The sequence below is a fragment of the Chelonia mydas genome, chromosome 6, assembly GCF_015237465.2.
Source record: "Chelonia mydas isolate rCheMyd1 chromosome 6, rCheMyd1.pri.v2, whole genome shotgun sequence".
Classification (NCBI taxonomy): Eukaryota; Metazoa; Chordata; order Testudines; family Cheloniidae; genus Chelonia; species Chelonia mydas.
The window spans coordinates 87,683,739-87,704,333 of record NC_051246.2 but is presented as its reverse complement, the minus strand read 5'-3'; the positions used below and the strand labels follow the sequence as shown (position 1 = coordinate 87,704,333).

Genomic DNA, 20,595 nt, shown 5'->3' with positions numbered 1-20,595 from the left:
AGGGAACAATTTCCTGGTGCAAGTGCTGGAGGAACCAACTAGGGGCAGAGCTCTTCTTGACCTGCTGCTCACAAACCAGGAAAAATTAGTAGAAGCAAAAGTGGATGGGAACCTGGGAGGCAGTGACCATGAAATGGTCGAGTTCAGGATCCTGACACAGGGAAGAAAGGAGAGCAGCAGAATACGGACCCTGGACTTCAGAAAAGCAGACTTTGACTCCTTCAGGGAACTGATGGGCAGGATCCCCTGGGAGAATAACATGAGGGGGAAAGGAGTCCAGGAGAGCTGGCTGTATTTTAAAGAATCCTTATTGAGGTTACAGGGACAAACCATCCCGATGTGTAGAAAGAATAGTAAATATGGCAGGCGACCAGCTTGGCTTAACAGTGAAATCCTTGCTGATCTTGAACACAGAAAAGAAGCTTACAAGAAGTGGAAGATTGGACAAATGACCACGGAAGAGTATAAAAATATTGCTTGGGGATGCAGGAGTGAAATCAGGAAGGCCAAATCACACTGGAGTTGCAGCTAGCAAGAGATGTTAAGAGTAACAAGAAGGGTTTCTTCAGGTATGTTAGCAACAAGAAGAAAGTCAAGGAAAGTGTGGGCCCCTTACTGAATGAGGGAGGCAACCTAGTGACAGAGGATGTGGAAAAAGCTAATGGACTCAATGCTTTTTTTCCCTCTGTCTTCACGAACAAGGTCAGCTCCCGGACTACTGCACTGGGCAGCACAGCATGGAGAGGAGGTGACCAGCCCTCTCTGGAGAAAGAAGTGGTTCGGGACTATTTAGAAAAGCTGGACCAGCACAAGTCCATGGGGCCAGATGCACTGCATCCGAGAGTGCTAAAGGAGTTGGCGGATGTGATTGCAGAGCCATTGGCCATTATCTTTGAAAACTCATGGCGATCCGGGGAAGTCCTGGACGACAGGAAAAAGGCTAATGTAGTGCCCATCTTTAAAAAAGGGAAGAAGGAATATCCTGGGAACTACAGGCCAGTCAGCTTCACCTGGATCATGGAGCAGGTCCTCAAGGAATCAATTCTGAAGCACTTAGAGGAGAGGAAAGTGATCAGGAACAGTCAGCATGGATTCACTAAGGGCAAGTCATGCCTGACTAATCTAATTGCCTTCTATGACGAGATAACTGGCTCTGTGGATGAGGGGAAAGCGGTGGACGTGTTGTTCCTTGACTTTAGCAAAGCTTTTGACACGGTCTCCCACAGTATTCTTCCCAGCAAGTTAAAGAAGTATGGGCTGGATGAATGGATTATAAGGTGGAAAGAAAGTTGGCTAGATTGTCAGGCTCAAAGGGTAGTGATCAATGGCTCCATGTCTAGTTGGCAGCCGGTATCAAGTGGAGTGCCCCAAGGGTCGTTCCTGGGGCCAGTTTTGTTCAATACCTTCATTAATGATCTGGAGGATGGTGTGGATTGCACCCTCAGCAAGTTTGCAGATGACACTAAACTGGGAGGAGAGGTAGATATGCTGGAGGCACTTAGGACGGAAGAATCCCATGCACCGCTACAGACTAGGGACAGAATGGTTCGGCAGCAGTTCTGCAGAAAAGGACCTAGGGTTCACAGTGGATGAGAAGCTGGATATGAGTCAACAGTGTGCCCTTGTTGCCAAGAAGGCCAATGGCATTTTGGGATGTATACGTAGGGGCACTGCCAGCAGATCGAGGGACGTGATCGTTCCCCTCTATTCGACACTGGTGAGGCCTCATCTGGAGTACTGTGTCCAGTTTTGGGCCCCACACTACAAGACGGATGTGGAAAAATTGGAAAACGTCCAGCGGAGGGCAACAAAAATGATTAGGGGACTGGAACACGTGACTTATTAGGAGAGGCTGAGGGAACTCGGATTGTTTAGTCTGCGGAAGAGAAGAATGAGGGGGGATTTGATAGCTGCTTTCAACTACCTGAAAGGGGGTTCCAAAGAGGATGGATCTAGACTGTTCTCAGTGGTAGCAGATGACAGAACAAGGAGTAATGGTCTCAAGTTGCAATGGGGGAGGTTTAGGTTGGATATTAGGAAAAACTTTTTCACTAGGAGGGGGGTGAAGCACTGGAATGCGTTACCTAGGGAGATGGTGGAATCTCCTTCCTTAGATATTGTTAAGATCAGGCTTGACAAAGCCCTGGCTGAGATGATTTAGTTGGGGATTGGTCCTGCTTTGAGCAGGGGGTTGGACTAGATGACCTCCTGAGGTCCCTTCCAACCCTGATATTCTATGATTCTAAGCCATGTCGTCAGTCGCCCCTCCCTCCGTCAGAGCAACAGCAGACAGTTGTTCCGCGTCTTTTTTCTGTGCAGACGCCATACCAAGGCAAGTATGGAGCCCGCTCAGATCACTTTGGCAATTAGGAGCTCATAGAACACCATGCGCATTATCTAGCAATATATGCAGCACCAGAACCTCGCAAAGCGAAACTGGGCGAGTAGGCGATGTCAGCGCGGTGACGAGAGTGATGAGGACATGGACACAGACTTCTCTCAAAGCACGGGTCCTGGCAATGCGGGCATCATGGTGCTAATGGGGCAGGTTCATATGGTGGAACGCCAATTCTGGGCCCGGGAAACAAGCACAGACTGGTGGGACCACATAGTGTTGCGGGTCTGGGACGATTCCCAGTGGCTGCGAAACTTTCACATGCGTAAGGGCACTTTCATGGAACTTTGTGACTTGCTTTCCCCTGCCCTGAAGCATATGACTACCAAGATGAGAGCAGCCTTCACAGTTGAGAAGCGAGTGGCAATAGCCCTGTGGAAGCTTGCAACGCCAGACAGCTACTGGTCAGTCGGGAATCAATTTGGAGTGGGCAAATCTACTGTGGGGGCTGCTGTGATGCAAGTAGCCAACTCAATCAAAGATCTGCTGATATCAAGGGTAGTTACCCTGGGAAATGTGCAGGTCTTAGTGGATGGCTTTGCTGCAATGGGATTCCCTAACTGTGGTGGGGCGATAGGGATATACGTTCTGTCTATCTTGGAACCGGACCACCTTGGCAGCCGGTACGTAAACCACAAGGGGTACTTTTAAATGGTGCTGCAAGTACTGGTGGATCACAAGGGACATTTCACCCACATCAATGTGGCATGGCCAGGAAAGGTACATGATGCTCACATCTTCAGGAACTCTGGTCTGTTTCAAAAGCTGCAGGAAGGGACTTTCTTCCCAGACCAGAAAATAACCGTTGGGGATGTTGAAATGCCTATAGTTATCCTTGGGGACCCAGCCTACCCCTTAATGCCATGGCTCATGAAGCCATACACAGGCACCCTGGACAGAAGTCAGGAGCTGTTCAACTACAGGCTGAGCAAGTGCAGAATGGTGGTAGAATGTGCATTTGGACATTTAAAAGCATGCTGGCGCAGTTTACTGACTCGGTTAGACCTCAGTGAAACCAATATCCCCACTGTTATTACTGCTTGCTGTGCGCTCCACAATATCTGTGAGAGTAAGGGGGAGACATTTATGACAGGGTGGGAGGTTGAGGCAAATCGCCTGGCCACTGGTTACGTGCAGCCAGACACCAGGGCGGTTAGAAGAGCACAGGAGGGCATGGTACGCATCAGAGAAACTTTGAAAACAAGTTTCAGGACTGTCCAGGCTATGGTGTGAAAGTTCTGTTTGTTTCTCCTTGATGAAACCCCCCACCCCTTGCTTCACTCTACTTCCCTGTAAGCTAACCACCCTCTCCTCCTCCCTTCTATCACTGCTTGCAGAGGCAATAAAGTCATTGTTGCTTCACATTCATGCATTCTTTATTAATTCATCACACAAATAGGGAGATAACTGCTAAGGTAGCCCGGGAGAGGTGGTAGAGGAGAGAAGCACTGGGAGGGGTGGTGGAGGAGGGAAGGACAAGGCCACACAGCACTTTAAAAGTTTAAAACTTTAAAACTTATTGAATGCCAGCCTTCTGTTGCTTGGGCAATCCTCTGGGGTGGAGTGGATGGGTGGTCGGAGGCCCCGACACCGCATTCTTGGGTATCCGGATGAGGAGGCTATGGAACTTGGGGAGGAGGGTGGTTGGTTACACAGGGGCTGTAGTGGCGGTCTGTGCTCCAGCTGCCTTTCCTGCAGCTCAACCATATGCTGGAGCATATTAGTTTGATCCTCCAGCAGCCTCAGCATTGAATCCTGCCTCCTATCATCACGCTGCAGCCACCTTTCAGCTTCAGCCCCCTCTTCAGCCCGCCACCTCTCCTCCTGGTCATCTTGTGCTTTCCTGCACTCTGACATTGTCTGCCTCCACGCATTTGTCTGTGCTCTGTCAAAAAGTGTGGGAGGACAGCATGAGCTCAGAGAACATTTCATCACGAGTGCGTTTTTTTCGCCTTCTAATCTTCACTAGCCTCTGGGAAGGAGAAGATCCTGTGATCCTTGAAATACATGCAGCTGGTGGAGAAAAAAAAAGGGACAGTGGTATTTAAAAAGACACATTTTATAGAACAATGGGTACACTCTTTCATGGTAAACCTTGCTGTTAACATTACATACATAGCACATGTGCTTTCGTTCCAAGGTCGCATTTTACCTCCCCCCACAACGTGACTAGCCCCTCACCCCTCCCTGTGGCCAACAGCGTGGAACATTTCTGTTCAGCCACAGGCAAACAGCCCAGCAGGAATGGGCACCTCTGAATGTCCCCTTAAGAAAAGCACCCTATTTCAACCAGGTGACCATGAATGATCACACTCTTCTGAGGATAACACAGAGAGAGAAAGAATGGATGTTGTTTGAACGCCAGCAAACATACACTGCAATGCTTTGTTCTACAATGATTCCTGAGTACGTGCTACTGGCCTGGAATGGTAAAGTGTCCTACCATGGTGGACGGAATAAGGCTGCCCTCCCCAGAAACCTTTTGCAATGACTTTGGGAGTACATCCAGGAGAGCCATAAATGCCAGGGCAAATTAATCATTAAACATACTTGCTTTTAAACCATGTATACTATTTTAAAAGGTACACTCACGAGAGGTCCCTTCTCTGCCTGGCGGGTCTGGGAGGCAGCCTTGGGTGGGTTCGGGGGGTACCGGCTCCAGGTCCAGGGTGAGAAGCAGTTCCTGGCTGTCGGGAAAACTGGTTTCTCCACTTGCTTGCTGTGAGCTATCTTCCTCGTCCCCAAAACCTGCTTCCGTGTTGCCTCCATCTCCATTGAAGGAGTCAAACAACAAGGCTGGGGTAGTGGTGGCTGAACCCCCTAAAATGGCATGCAGCTCATCATAGAAGCGGCATGTTTGGGGCTCTGACCCAACGCAGCCGTTTGCCTCTCTGGTTTTCTGGTAGGCTTGCCTCAGCTCCTTAAGTTTCACGCAGCACTGCTTCTGGTCCCTGTTATGGCCTCTGTCCTTCATGCCCTGGGAGATTTTGACAAATGTTTTGGCATTTCGAAAACTGGAACGGAGTTCTGATAGCACAGATTCCTCTCCCCATAAAGCGATCAGATCCCGTACCTCCCGTTCGGTCCATGCTGGAGCTCTTTTGCAATTCTGGGATTCCATCATGGTCACCTCTGCTGATGAGCTCTGCATGGTCACCTCTGCTGATGAGCTCTGCACTCACCTGCAGCTTGCCACACTGGCCAAACAGGAAATTGAAATTCAAAAGTTCGCGGGCCTTTTCCTGTCTACCTGGCCAGTGCATCTGAGTTGAGAGTGCTGTCCAGAGTGGTCACAATGGAGCACTCTGGGATAGCTCCCGCAGACCAATACCGTCTAATTGCGTCCACAGTACCCCAAATTCGACCCGGCAAGGCCGATTTCAGCACTAATCCCCTTGTCAGTGGTGGAGTAAGGAAATTGATTTTAAGAGCCCTTTAAGTCGAAAAAAAGGGCTTCATCGTGTGGACGGGTGCAGTGGACGGGTGCAGGGTTAAATCGATTTAACGCTGCTAAATTTGACCTCAACTCCTAGTGTAGACCAAGGCTAAATGACTTATGCCTTGCAATGCTAAGTAGAGCTAGATCCGCAAAGGGACTTAAGCATGACCACTGTAGGCATCTAAATGCCTCAAATCCACCACTCAGCTGCTGCTTAACTCAACAGGTGCCTAAATTCCCCAGGTACATAAGTGTCTGCTGCTGGGCATGCATAAAACCAAGCTGCCTGATTCCCAAGCCCCAGTGAAATCAATCTGTCTCCCACCTGCAGGGCCAAATCCACTAGGTGTGCTCAGAGCAATTAAGTGTTTAAATAATAAAATATTAATTGGAGCAGGGTCTTAAACTTGACTCTCCCATATCCCAAGAGAGGGCCCTAACCACTGGCATATAGAGTCAATCCCTTGCTTTTTCTTGGTGGCCCAAAGAATATTTAACGAACACAAAGTGGAACAGTTCCAAAAGGAGAGAGACTCCCCCAGAATACCCAATAGCCTGGTGATTAGGGCACTCTCCTGGAATATGGGAGACTTGGATTCAAGTCCCTGCTCCAAAACAGGCATTTGAACTTTGGTTTTCCATGGAGCACCCTAACCACTAGGTTATAGGCTATAATGGTGTATGTCTCACTCTCTCATCTGATTTTTCATAAGCAATGGCTGAGGCATCTAACTCCAGGAGAGGGTTCATGGCTGTGAATCTTGAACGATAAATTGTCATCTCCCTCTGGCCCAAAGTTAGGCATCTAAGTAACTTAGAGGGATGGGGTTTAGGCCCCACCCCTCTCCTTAGCTTTTCCTGTTGCTTAGCTTAGGCAGTTCCCTGCTAACCTTTCTAGCAGATGCATGGGGAGCCTGAGTGCCTACTTCAAGTTTGTGAACTCCACTGGATGGCGGGGCATCCAAGTCCTCTTTGTGGATCCAGCACTTAGATATCTAAGTTCCATTGATTTCAATGACACTTATGTTCCTAAATGCCTAAGCCCTTGTCTAAACTACAGGGAAAAGTTGATCTAAGCTATGCAATTTGAGTTACGTGAATAGCGTAACTCAAGTCAACATAGCTTAGAGCTAGTTACCGAGGGGTCCACACTATGCGATGTCGATGGGAGACGCTCTCCTGTCAACTCCCCTTACTCTTCTCGATCCAGTGGAGTACAGGAGTCGACTGGACCCGCTAAATCGACCGCCGATGCATCGATTGCTGCACGTCAATCTCCCACTAAGTGTAGACAAGCCCTAAGTCATTTTTGAAAATGGGACTTAGTCTGGCATTCTTCTGCTCGGTTTTGCAAGTCCTATCTTTAAGAATCTGGATCAAAGTGCAGAAGGGGTCATACAGCCAAAGAATTTTACATCCCTTTGCCAAAAAATTGTGATAAGGCTATTAGGGCACAGATAAAATCATGCAAAACAAAGTCTGAAACTTTCGTCCTAGTTATATTTGATCTATAAAATAAAAATTTTACTTTAGAAGTCTGATGCAGAGAAAGAATAATCCATGACTTTAAAAGCTGATCAGAATGTAATAATTAATATTTTTCTCTATATTTGCAGTGATCAGGATTAATATTTTAAACTGCAGTGCTCTTGGAACATTTACCATAGTTTTCTAATTGAATATGTTCTTTCTTTTTGCAGCGATATTGAGAAGACACCCTGAATTTAAGTTTGAGAGCCCAGATTCAATGTCCGGTTAAGTTAGTAGCAAAATTAATTTAGTGATACAAAGGTAGGTGAGGTAATATCTTTTATTGGACCAACTTCTGTTGGTGAAAGAGACAAGCTTTCAGCTTACACAGCTCCTGTTCAGGTTATTGAATGATGTCAGTTTAGGCCTTTTGGAAACTCAGAACAGGAATATCAAGAATGTTGCAGATCAGGATAGAGGTGCACTGTCATAGTCATCTTGGAAAGCTACAAAGTACCTGCTCATATTAACTCTAGCTATCAATGTCAACCTCTTAGGTTCATGAGTAGTAAAATGTACTTAATTCAAAGTTATGGGGGGAAAAGGAAAAGAAATAATGTTCACTGATGTGTATATACCTACTACCCTGTTTCTCCTTTGTAGACCTTCCTAAACACACATTCTTCAAATGCAATTACTTTAATAACATGTCAGCCTCCAGATAGTGCAGCTGAAATTGGAGACAATTGACAGTCATGGAGGGCCAGGGCTGAAGAAAGGACCCTGAATCTCATTCCAAAAAGAAGGTGGGGTCTCTTCATGTAGCTCTCAAAAGCATCAGTTGAGAACCCACAAATAGTTTTGCGTAAATAGAAGTTACAATCACTAGTTCTCTGGACAAAATAAATCAGTTATCAGTACAGCTGTCGATTAATCGCAGTTAACTCAAGTGATTAACTCAAAAAAAAATGTCATTAAAATATTAATTGCAATTAATCACACTGTTAAACAATAGCATACCAATTGAAATTTGTTAAGTATTTGTGATGTTTTTTTGCATTTTCAAATAATTCATTTCTATTACAACACAGAATACAAAGTATACAGTGCTGACTTGATCTTTTTATTACAAATATTTGCACTGTAAATGATAAACAAAAGAAATAGTATTTTTCAATTCACCTCATACAAGCATTGTAGTGCAATCTCTTTAATGTGAAAGTGTAACTTACGAATGTAGATTTTTTGTTACATAACTGCACTCAGAAACAAGTCCACTCAGTCCTACTTCTTGTTCAGCCAATCGCTAAGACAAACAAGTTTGTTTACATTTATGAGAGATACTGCTGCCTGCTTCTCACTTTCAGAAGACATTGTAAACAACAGACATTCACATGGCACTTTTGTAGCTGGCGTTGAAAGGTATTTACATGCCAGATAGGCTAACCATTTGTATGCCCCTTCATGCTTTCACCACTATTTCAAAGGACATGATTCCATGCTGATGATGCTCGTCAAAAAAAAGCATTAATTAAATTTGTGACTGAACTCCTTGGGGCAGAATTGTATGTCTCCTGTTCTGTTTTACCCACATTCTGCCATATATTTCATGTTATAACCGTCTCAGATGTTGACCCAGCACATGTTCGTTTTAAGAACACTTTCACAGCAGATTTGACAAAATGCCAAAAAGTGCCAACATGAGATTTCTAAAAATAGTTGCAGCACTCGACTCAAGGTTTAAGAATCTGAAGTGCTGTCCAAAATCTGAGAGGGACGAGGGGTGGAGCATGCTTTCAGAAGTCTTGAAAGAGCAATACTCAGATGTGGAAACTACAGAACCCGAACGACCAATAAAAAAAAATAAAAAATCAACTTTCCACTGGTGGCATCTGACTCAAATGATGAAAATGAACATGCGTCGGTCCGCACTGCTTTGGACTGTTATTGAGCAGAACCCGTCATCAGCATGAACGCATGTCCTCTGGAATGCTGGTTGAAGCACGAAGGTGTTGCTGGCACAGAGTGCCCGATGCAAACAGCAAGGTTCATTGCCCAGTGTACATCACCCAATAATCACAACGGGGTGGAGAAGCAGAAAAGTTTATTTGAAGCTTCAATATGGTACAGGGAGATATTCACCTCAAATCCATACTTATCCAATAGCAAGCTGCCCTAAGTATCCATATAGCCAGCCAATCCAGATACCAGCTAGTTCCCTTGTTCTCTGTACCATCTATTAAACTATAGATATAAAGCTGCTTTGTTCAGCATTGTTCTGCCATATCTGCCCTGTTTGGCCTTGTTTAGTTTCAGGCAGTCTGACTTTGCAACATATTGTTGCAAAATCCCCAGCATGACTGCTGCGAGTGCCTCCGGCCGGGGGGGCCAAGGACACTTGGGCCTAGTGCGAGGGGGCTTCATCGACACTCGTGGTCTTCCATCCCCTCGAGTTACCTAGTGGCCATGCCCAGTGTCCCCAACAAAGGGACATATGAACCTTTAGCTCATCTGGCATGTAAATATCTTGCAACGCCAGCTACAATAGTGGCATGCAAATGCCTGTTCTCACTTTCAGGTGACATTGTAAACAAGAAGCAGGTAGCATTATTTCCTGCAAATTGTAACCAAACTTGTTTGTCTGAGTGATTGGCTGAAGTAGGACTGAGTGGACATGCAGGCTCTAAAGATTTACATTGTTTTATTTTTGAATGCAGGTTTTTTTACATAATTCTACATTTGTAAGTTCAACTTTCATGATAAAAAGAGATTGCACTACAGTACTTGTATTAAGTGAATTGAAAAATACTATTTCTTTTCAGAGTAGCAGCTGTGTTAGTCTGTATTCGCAAAAAGAAAAAGGAGTACTAGTGGCACCCTAGAGACTAATCAATTTATTTGAGCATAAGCTTTTGTGAGCTACAGCCCACTTCATCGGATGCATACTGTGGAAAATACAGTGAGGAGATTTATATACACACAGAACATGAAAAAATGGGTGTTATCATACACACTGTGAGGAGAGTGATCACTTAAGATGAGCTATTACCAGCGGGGGGAGGGGGGGGGGAAGAGTGGAAGAAAACCTTTTACAGTGATAATCAAGGTGGGCCATTTCTAGCAGTTAACAGGAACGGTGGGGGTGGGGGAAAAGAAACATGGGGAAATAGTTTTACCTTGTGTAATGACCCATCCACTCCCAGTCTCTATTCAAGCCTAAGTTAATTGTATCCAGTTCGCAAATTAATTCCAATTCAGCAGTCTCTCATTGGAGTCTGTTTTTGAAGTCTTTTTGTTGTAATATTGCGACCTTTAGGTCTGTAATCGAGTGACCAGAGAGACTGAAGTGTTCTCCGACTGGTTTATGAATGTTATAATTCTTGACGTCTGATTTGTGTCCATTTATTCTTTTACGTAGAGACTGTCCAGTTTGGCCAATGTACATGGCAGAGGGGCATTGCTGGCACATGATGGCATATATCACATTGGTAGATGTGCAGGTGAACGAGCCTCTGATAGTGTGGCTGATGTGATTAGGCCCTATGATGGTGTCCCCTGAAAAGATGTGGACACAGTTGGCAACGGGCTTTGTTGCAATGATAGGTTCCTGGGTTACTGGTTCTGTTGTGTGGTTGCTTCAGGTTGAATAGAGACTGAGAGTCGATGGGTCATTACACAAAGTAAAACTATTTCCACATGTTTATTCCCCCCACCCCCACTGTTCCTCAGACGTTCCTGTTAACTGCTGGAAATGGCCCACCTTGATTATCACTACAAAAAGGTTTTCTTCCCCACTCCCCCACCCCCCGCTCTCCTGCTGGTAATAGCTCATCTTAAGTGATCACTCTCCTTACAGTGTGTATGATAACACCCATTTTTTCATGTTCTGTGTGTATATAAATCTCCTCACTGTATTTTCCACTGAATGCATCCGATGAAGTGAGCTGTAGTTCATGAAAGCTTATGCTCAAATAAATTGGTTAGTCTCTAAGGTGCCACTAGTACTCCTTTTCTTTTTACTATTTCTTTGGGTTTTTTTTTTTTACAGTGCAAATATTTGTAATCAAAATATAAACAGAGCACTGTACACTTTGTATTCTGTGTTGTAATTCAAATCAATATATTTGAAAAACGTAGAAAACCTCCAAAAATATTTAAATAAATGGTATTCTATTATTGTTTAACAGAGCAAGTAATCACGCAATTAATTTAAGCACTTGACAGCCCTAGTTAGTAGTTACCAAAAGGAAAATCTGCTGAATAATAAAACACTCTACAAAAGTAAGCTTCATTAGACATCAACAGTATCTCTCTAATATTTCCCAAAACCTGAGTATACAATCATTTTAAAATCAGACATCTTGAAAAGCCATCATGCTGTGTACACCGAAGGACAAGACAGATGAAACTAGAAGATATTTCAATGCCAGTGCATTCACAGGCTTCTATAGAACTTAGTGAAAACTTCATGAAATTACAGCAGAATGAGTTCTCATGAACACTAAGGTGTTTGTTCCTGTGACGCACACAAATGTCCCTCATCTGAAAGTGTCTTTAAAAAGAGGTTGTTATCAGATAATCAGCCCATGTCAGACATCTTCAGATGTTATCAGGCAAAAGCTAGAAAATATTTATCACTATTATTAACGGGTTGGGGGAAGTCTTTTACTAATTTAGTACATCACAAGCAGTCAGTGCATAACCATGGGAGGATTGTACAACAACAGTGCTGTGCTTTGCTTATTTTCACCTATCCAGAAAATGGTTACACGCTTAACTTAAAAATTAGCTTTAAAATTGTTTCCCACATTAATTATAGATCAGTAATTAAGAACATTAACAGTAGTTAAGAGTTGCCAACAATGACAAATAATCATAGCATCTTCACTTCTTTAGTATCAGATGGCAAACACAGATTCTCCTTGATTTCAATGGAACATGAGTAAAATTTGTGTGTGTATGGCTGCACACATGTGCAGAACCAGGACCATACTCAGGGTCCCATATTTTCCACAGCTACAGAATGTCATGGACTCTAACCTTTGCTGGAAAATTTCTGTCACAGGGTGAGCTGGCCCTTTCAGAGGGTTGGGGCTCAACCTCACCTGTACCAGGTATAGACTGCCTCCCCAGGTGAAGGGAATGTGTCTGAGATAAAGCAGGGGGTCATGTGATAAGGTCATGTGACTTAGAACCATTCCTGCTGTGCAATATGAAGGATAGCCTGCATTCAGTGAGAAAGAAATACTAGTCCTATGTGAGCTTTCAGAGTCTGAGAGGAAGGCTGGGGAAAGCCTTGCTGGAGGAACACCTCATTAGGTTCATAACTAACAACTCTGAACCAACAGTATGCGCCAGCTAGGAAGGCTGGATGGGTGTTTGTGTTCTTTTGAACTTTGTGTTAATAAATCAGGCTCCCAAAAAAGGGGGCATTATTAAGAACACCTGCAGTGTGAAGTGGTCTTAACTAGGAAGGAAGTGGAAATGAGGCACCAAAGCCAGACTGAGTAATCCTACTACAATTGTGCTCCAGCTTTAATTTTTAAAAAAAGATTGTTCATTCCTCATGATTGCACAGAGCTTAAAACCATGAACCGAGTTGTAATCCGATGTGCAGTTGTTTTCCGCATTCTGCAGACACCCTGAAACAAAGGCTCTGAAAGAGTATACTGCCCCCATTGAAAAATGACAACGATTTCACACGAACCTTTCAGCAGCAACATCTAGCTAATGTAATCATCCTGCACTCCCAAACCAACTCCCACACCTTCCGAGGTACCAAAGCCTCCAGTTTGCTCCAACCTCTCTTCCTCACCTTTCAATGCTCTTATTCATTGTCAGTACAAAAACCTGCAGCATGCTGAAAATTGAATTGTTAAAACATAGTAAAAAACTGGATTTAATAGCAAAATCATCATACAGGTGCCAAAGTACTGGTTGTATTATTTATTTTTATATTTAATTCAGTAAATGCCTCTGTTTGGTAATTTAAGTGAAGCTGTTGCAGAACTTCCAATCTGACACAAACTCAGAACTTGCCACAGAATTTCAGCCCAGCTTGCTATACATAGCATTGGATACAGTCACTTTTCTCTCCCTCTTGGCTTTTCTCCTAGAGATTGCAGAAACTAGAGAAGTCTGAGGTTCCACGAAGCCTCTAAAACTTTAGAGGCCAAATTGTCAACAGGGCTCAATCCATCCTCTAAATTTACTTGCACAAATTTTGAATGCATAACTATTAATCCACACAAAACATGCATTTGCACATACTAATCAGGTAGTTAGGTGCCCATCTGCCTGCTTTTTGGGTACAAACGCTTTAACATGTGCAAATGTGTGGATATGAATTGTTGCTGTGTGTTAAATCACAGGCCACTTTTGGACAATTTGGTTTCCATATTTTGGATTCTAGAACTTTCTAAAAGCACGTTAGAACCTTTAGAATATTTAAAAACACTTTAAAAAAAGAAAATTACTTATCATTGAGAAGAATCAAGTCACTTCCATCAATGCCCTAATCCAATACTGGTGCCTACATATATTTGCAGAGAATAATATCAGGGACAGAGAAGACAGCAGTACCTTTACACTGAAAGCAGTGAAAACTAGACAAAGTCTTCTCTATCCCCACATACAAATACCTGTACCTGTTAATTCTTTGATCTCTTATCTAGAAGCCACAGCCTGATCCTGCAAACAATTCCACACACAAGTAATGATTAGTCCCATTGACTTCAAGATCAGCCCCAAAGATAACAATTATTTAACTACAGCATCTATAATAAGTAGCAACAAAGACATTGCTCCCGCCATGACAACAGCATAGGCAGATCTTTATACTCACACCATGACCTGTTGACTTCAATGAGATTCCATGTGTGTGCAGGGGTTCACATGCAGGGCTCTCAGTACAGGATCAGGGACCAAGACAGCACTATTTAATTTACAGCATCCGAAGTACATACCAACCAAGAACACAACACTTTACTTATCCAGATTGTATAAAACAGCTAAACCTCAGGGATTTAGTAACAAGCATTCACAGTAATTAACATAGCACTCCCCCTTCTTTACTCTTCCCTTCTACCCTGCCCCATCACACTCCCCCCTCCCCATAAAACAAACCAGCACCATCACATTATTTGGCCTTACCTTTCTCCCTCAGATTCAGGGTACTATGCAGGATGACTGCTAGCATTCTTGATGCCTGTAGAAATAAGCTGCTTCCTCCAACAAGAGTACTGGCCAATGTGCCAATAAGTTCCTTCATTCTTTTATTGTTCTAAACAATTCCTTCCTGTCCCAAAGCCATTTAAAAACCTTCCACAGGGAATCAGTCTCTATTAACCACATGTGTTTATTTTATAGTTAGCACACTAAGTTTAAACTCCCAAATGTGATGTTATATATAAGATCCTAGAACAAGACAGAGACGGAAACTTGACACACTGTTCATCCAGTTATATTAGGTTTCGTCCAGCATTTTCTCAATGATCAGTTGGTTCCATTTCTGAGTGTCCTGGAAAAGAAAAGATATGATCTATTCTATAGTAACTTCCAGACTACTAAATACTAAGGAAACAGAAATAAGGTCAGTAAAGCAACAGCATTAATTTTTACATGTTAAGATGACAATTAGCACACAAAGAATTAGTACAATGCATGAACAATATACAATGGAGAGAATGAAATTCAGTGTTTGAGAGAGTCCTCTAGAGGTAAACTTTATTGCAAAATGTAATCTTATGCATGTCCTATTAATGATTTTGGACCCAAAATAGTTTTTTTAACGTTTCAGTTCCCCCGTTTAAAGACTCAGAGAAAAATCTTCAAATCAAGGACTAGAAGGCACTCCAATCTTCCTTCTTCCCCCGCCCCCCACCCCTTAAAGCTGCTGTAGAACATGACAGGCAGATTCTCATCGGTACAGCTGTATATGCTGCAATTAATCCACTGAGCCTAGCTCAGCGGAAGGTGGTGTGATGAATTGGCCAAGTAGTGCATCTGCTGCTCTTCTCTTTCCTAACTGGAAGGTGACAGGTATACATGGAGAGGAAGGTTTTGGGTCTGCTGAGAGGACAGTTCATGAATAGCCCATCAGGGAGGCAGGGTGTTTGGGGACCCTGTGGGTAGGGTGGCAGTTGGAGTGTTTGTTGGGACTTAATGCCTAAATCGTGACACATATTGCTACAAAGGATTATAAGAATAAAGCAACTCCATGGGACCTGGGGGAGGAGGAAAAGGGGAGCCAGATGTGGATCTCATCAAGCCAGGCTCTAGGGTGGTCTGTACAATATCTTGACAGATACTGAGGTGCTAGGATGGCCATTATCAAGGCCAGAGTGGCTGTCCAGGGTTGGGTGATGAGCAGCAGCATAGGCCCAGACAGGGAAATCCGTGCTGCTATGGAAACTCAACTAAAATTAAAAAAACAAAAACAAAAACAAAACAAAACAGGGAGGTCACAAAAAGTTCTATACTTCCCCAGTCCCCAGGCATCCACATGCAAGATGCACTGTACTCAGGCAAATCTGCCTGCACTATGGAGACTGCTCCTGGAGTTCTCTGTAATGTCTGGGCCCATGCTTGCCAAGGTCACCTACATTCAGTACTCCCAGCTGCTCTGCAGTCATATGGGTCACTCTTTGTTTCCTGTGGAATCACTACGGGGATGTGTTTGATAGAGGCCAGAACTACTACCTACTCCTATACATTGTGGACTGAAAGTACTTGCATGGCATCCTCCCATATACCCCTTAGGAAGGGCTTGGAATATTTTATGAATGTGATATGTCTCTCTCTCTCTTTGATTGTCATGGTATTGCTTCTGTATGGTTTGAAGGGAATAATTCAGGCATGAGCTGACCAGCATGTAGACAGGGAAGCAGACAAACGCTTCTGACAGCCACCCATTCACCAATACTCAAAAGGACAATGCAGGTGTCAATTCCTTTGAAGTTTACCTCCAGCCATGCTGGAGTATAATGTCTGGCTGGTCCCCCCCAAGAGCCATACAAACTGGTTTTGACCAGGTTCAAAAGAGATCCAGGGAGACAAAAAAAGCTTTGGGACTGATACATAGACAACTCCTGAAATCTCAGAAGAGAGAGAGAGAGAGAGAGAGTCAGTCTGCTGGGAGCAGACCGAACCCAGTTGCTGAGGTTGGGGTACTTGAGATAAGATAGACTTACCTAAGCTTTGCGTAAAACACAGATATATAGACTTTTGTGGTGAAAACCCTTTTCTTTTTGTGGCTTGACTCCTACTCTTAAGATTAAACAATACTTTGTTTTGAAAAGACTTTTATATAGTTGTATTTACCTGCTGGTCACAGCTCACAGAAGGAAGTTTTACAGGGCAATTGGGCCTGTGAAGGCTCAGGATCCGTCACCTAGAGGGGTTACACTCAGACACTAACAGGGGTCAAAGGTGCAGCTGAGCTGAGAAACCTTTCAATGACATACCCAGCATACAATCTAGATAAGTGAGTAGCTATGGCTCCCCTGCCTCTAAGCTGGGGTGCCCTTTACACTGTTTTGCTGCTGTAACCTCCAGTCAGGACTGCTCACAAACAGCCTCCAGCAAATAAGTCACTCCGAGCTTAGTCTGTGTGTATCTACCACCTGTCAAATCCTCTATAAAAGAAATAATTATGGGTCACCATCATCTAATATGGAGCTGTAGTGATGAGTGTGCTGCCTTCCTGCCACATAACAAGTAAGTTAGTGAGAACATTAAAGGAGGTCAGAATTAGAATGTCCTTTTCACATTTTTAATCAGTACAGATTAAACCAAAATTAAAAACAGTTTCCCTAAGAAATGTACTTTAAAACTTCAGGTATCAAATGTGGTTGGACTCAGAATTAGAAATAATTCCCCTTCCTGATATGAGCACAGGTAAACCTGTGGCTTTTGAGTCCTCAGGTGAAGAAACAAGATGGAACTCCAACATGCAGAGAGCAGAAACGGACCTGTGCACCTTAGAAGGCTCCTTACGTAGCCCAGCAGAGGAAGCTCACAACATCGACTGAGCTACTGCCAACCCAACTGGCTGGGCTCTGATTTGGGATTATTTGAATCTGCCCATGAAGTTTCAACTCAGACCCCTCCAACCAGGAGCAGCTGCTTGGGCTCAGGACCACAAGCACTGTCACAGGGTTCACACCAAGGAGTGAATCCAGAAGGAAGCCCTTGAAAAGCAGGCCAAATCTTGCCACTATTTAAGTTATTTTATCATATTTTGCTTATCACGTTTTTTGCTTCCAAATGCTTTCCTGCAGAGTGTACTATTTTGGTCCAGCAGCAAAATATCTTGCATTATACATATACCTTAACAAACAAATAGTGCTATATGCCTGCATAAAAGGCATGCTACAAATTAATTTAGTGGGCTATTCAGCCACCTCAAAATGTTGATCTTTGTGCCCAAAGTATGGCTAGACTAGACCAGCTAACAAAGGACAAAATTATCTCTATTTGCAGCATTTACTTCCCGAATAGGCCCTAGAGAAAGTCCCTTAACTAAATGGAAGAATGGAGAAATCTAATTTATGGCACCTTTCATTGAAGGTCCTCAACGCCCTTTACAAGGCCCTCAACACACTTTACAAACAATTAGTTTATCCTTAAACACACACACACACACACACACACCCCCGTCCGCCCATGAATTAAGGAAAACTGAGACCCCAAGATGTTAAGCAAGTTACTCAAGATCACATAGGAAGTTTATGGCACAGCTAGGAATAGAAACCAGGTCCAGTGTTGCCTAGTCCTCTGCTTTAACCTCAAGACTATCCTTCCACCCATGAAGTATCTCCAAATGATCATCATCAAATGTAGTCATAATCAACTGTAGTCCATTGGGAGGGAATGGCCCCGCCCCCTCTGGGTCTGTGGGGGGCCAATCCGCCTCACTAAGTCTCTGGGAGGTCGCCTGGTGTGGGAAATCAGTGGGGTGACGGGAGACGTAAGTGTGGGTCTGTGATCAGGTGTTCCATCTTGGGTCCGGGTCTTCAGGTCGGCGCAGGGCCCATGGTCTGGGTTCCTGGACTGATATGGATCTGTGCAGCCAGGAAGTCTTCCATCAAGGTGACCACCGCATTTGAGGTCATCGGACAGTGGCGGAGTACCCACGCCCTACCGTGGGGAGGGAGCACCTGGATGAACTGCTCTAGGGTGACCTGTTTGGCAAGTTCACTCGCCAAGCATCGCTCTGGAAGAAGCCATCACCACCAGAGATCTTTAATTTCCTGGTCTACGACGTGGGGCTGGGCGCCTGGCAGGTAGGTTGTCATCCGGAACTGCCAACGGAAGGTCTCAGGCATGATGTCGAGGGCATCTAAGATGGCCGACTTCACCTGCCCATAGTCTTGCACCTCACCCAGAGGAAGCCCCCGATAGGTGGTCTGCGCAGTCTTGGTCAAGTACGGGGCCAGGAGAGTGGCCCACTGCTCTTTGGGCCACCACGCCACTGCCGCGACCCACTCAAAGGTGACAAGGAACGCCGCAGGGTTGTCTTTGGGTCCCATCTTGGAGAGTCTTATGGCACTGAGGGATCAGGGGGATTCCCTGCGGCCCCAGCCGGGGCTGGACTAGGTCAAGGCAGCAGGGTCGCAAGTTGCTGGAGACACTGTTGCTCTCGGTGCTGGGCCCCCAACTCCCGGAGTAACTTCTGCTGCTGGGCCCCCAGCTGCTGCACCAGTTACTGTTGCTGGCTTTCAACCAGATATTTAATAAGCATCTCAAACTCCATTTTTCCCCCTTTCTTTTAGGGTTCCTGGTGGCGGGCTGTTGGGGTTGGGCCGATGCCCACATTCTCCACCAAGTGTAGTCCATAGGGGAGAATGGCCCCTTCCCGTCTGGGTGTGTGGGCAGCCAATCCGCCTCATTACATCTCTGGGAGGTTGCCTGGCATGGGGAATCAGCAGTGAGACGTGAGAATGGGTCTGTGATCAAGGCTGAACGATCAAACGCAGTTACAGAGCCCAGCCCCTGGTCAGGACAGGGCAGCAAAGTGTTGCTGGCTCAGGCCTGTACTCAAGCTGAGCAAATAAACTGTTAGGGAGCCCAAGCCCTGGGTGGGAGGGGCAGTAGAGAGTCTGTGGGCTCAGGCCTGCACTCAGGCTGGGCAGCCAACAGTTGGGCCTCCTAGCTCTAGTGGAGGGCCGACAAGTGCAGGATTCTTGCCTAAGAGAGGAGGGAGACTGCCAGCCATGGATTGGGATGGCAGGGTGGACGCAGGCCCACCCACTCCACCGCATCCCGGCCAGGGCCCTAGAAGTGGCAGAATGATCTGCCACTGGGTCAGCAGGGATCCTGACTGCAACACGCGGACTCACTCACTGGCAGCGTTGCAGCTAGACAGGGGTCCGCTACCCTTGGGCCACTTCCTAACTCCCCCGCAGGGTTTACCTGGCTCTGTAGAAGGTCATCCTGGTCATCAGGGAAAAGGGCCTCTATCAGGGCTTGCAGCTCCTCTGTGTTCAGGTATGTAAATGGCACTGGTGGACCTGGTCAGTCCTCAGCTTCCTCAGAGTCTGCGGCATCCTCCCAGTTCGGGAGCTTGCAGGAGCTGTCTGGCTCCTCTGCCAGCTGGGCCCCAACTGAGTTCTCCTGCCCACCTTTTGTACTTCCTGTCCCACCCACTGACTTCCAGCAGGAGGGTTGAGCATGGTGTGGCTCCTCCCACCTGGGTTCAGTGAGGGGCCCCTCCCCCTCCATGTCTGTGAGCAGCCAATCTGCCTCACTACACCAACTGTCTCATTCATTATATTTTTGGGGGGGTAGGGGAAAGCCAAGTTAACATCAGAGATAATGGGAATAGTCTAATGCCAGATTCCAGGAGATAAGACTGGCTATTGAGGCTCCCTTCACTCAATAAAAATATAAATGCACTATCTGGTGAGTTGTCTACAATAAAACCCTTCATGTACCACAGACAAAAAGTGAATACCCATATCTTGCACCCTGCTTAACTAACCAGTCATATCTTTGTTCTCTGTTAATCCAAACGATACCAAACTATTTATATATCATTAGAGCTGAAAGGACGGAAACAAGTAAAAACCATTATTTAAAATGAGAAACAGCTGCCTCTAGGTTGTATCAGAGATTTTCATTATAGTCCCCAGTTCTGATGAAGCGTGACTTAAAAGTGATTCATCTAAAGGCGTGCTGGAAATTCCTGATTTTATTGCCAAATTACAGGAACACTTAGTCACATCTCAATTTTTTTTTTAAAAGAAACATTTCATGGGAAAATTAAAACACACATAAATGCAAATATTTT

The 20,595-nt window shown here is 44.9% G+C and overlaps 1 long non-coding RNA gene across 1 annotated transcript; it reads right to left on the bottom strand.

Annotated features, from left to right (window-relative positions):
- Positions 1–17,070: 17,070 nt before the first annotated feature.
- LOC122466394 lies at positions 17,071–19,936 on the bottom strand. Its single transcript, XR_006291833.1, has 2 exons — positions 19,719–19,936; positions 17,071–19,214 (listed from the first exon to the last, which is right to left on the bottom strand). It is a non-coding gene; the product is annotated as an uncharacterized LOC122466394 (long non-coding RNA).
- Positions 19,937–20,595: the final 659 nt, after the last annotated feature.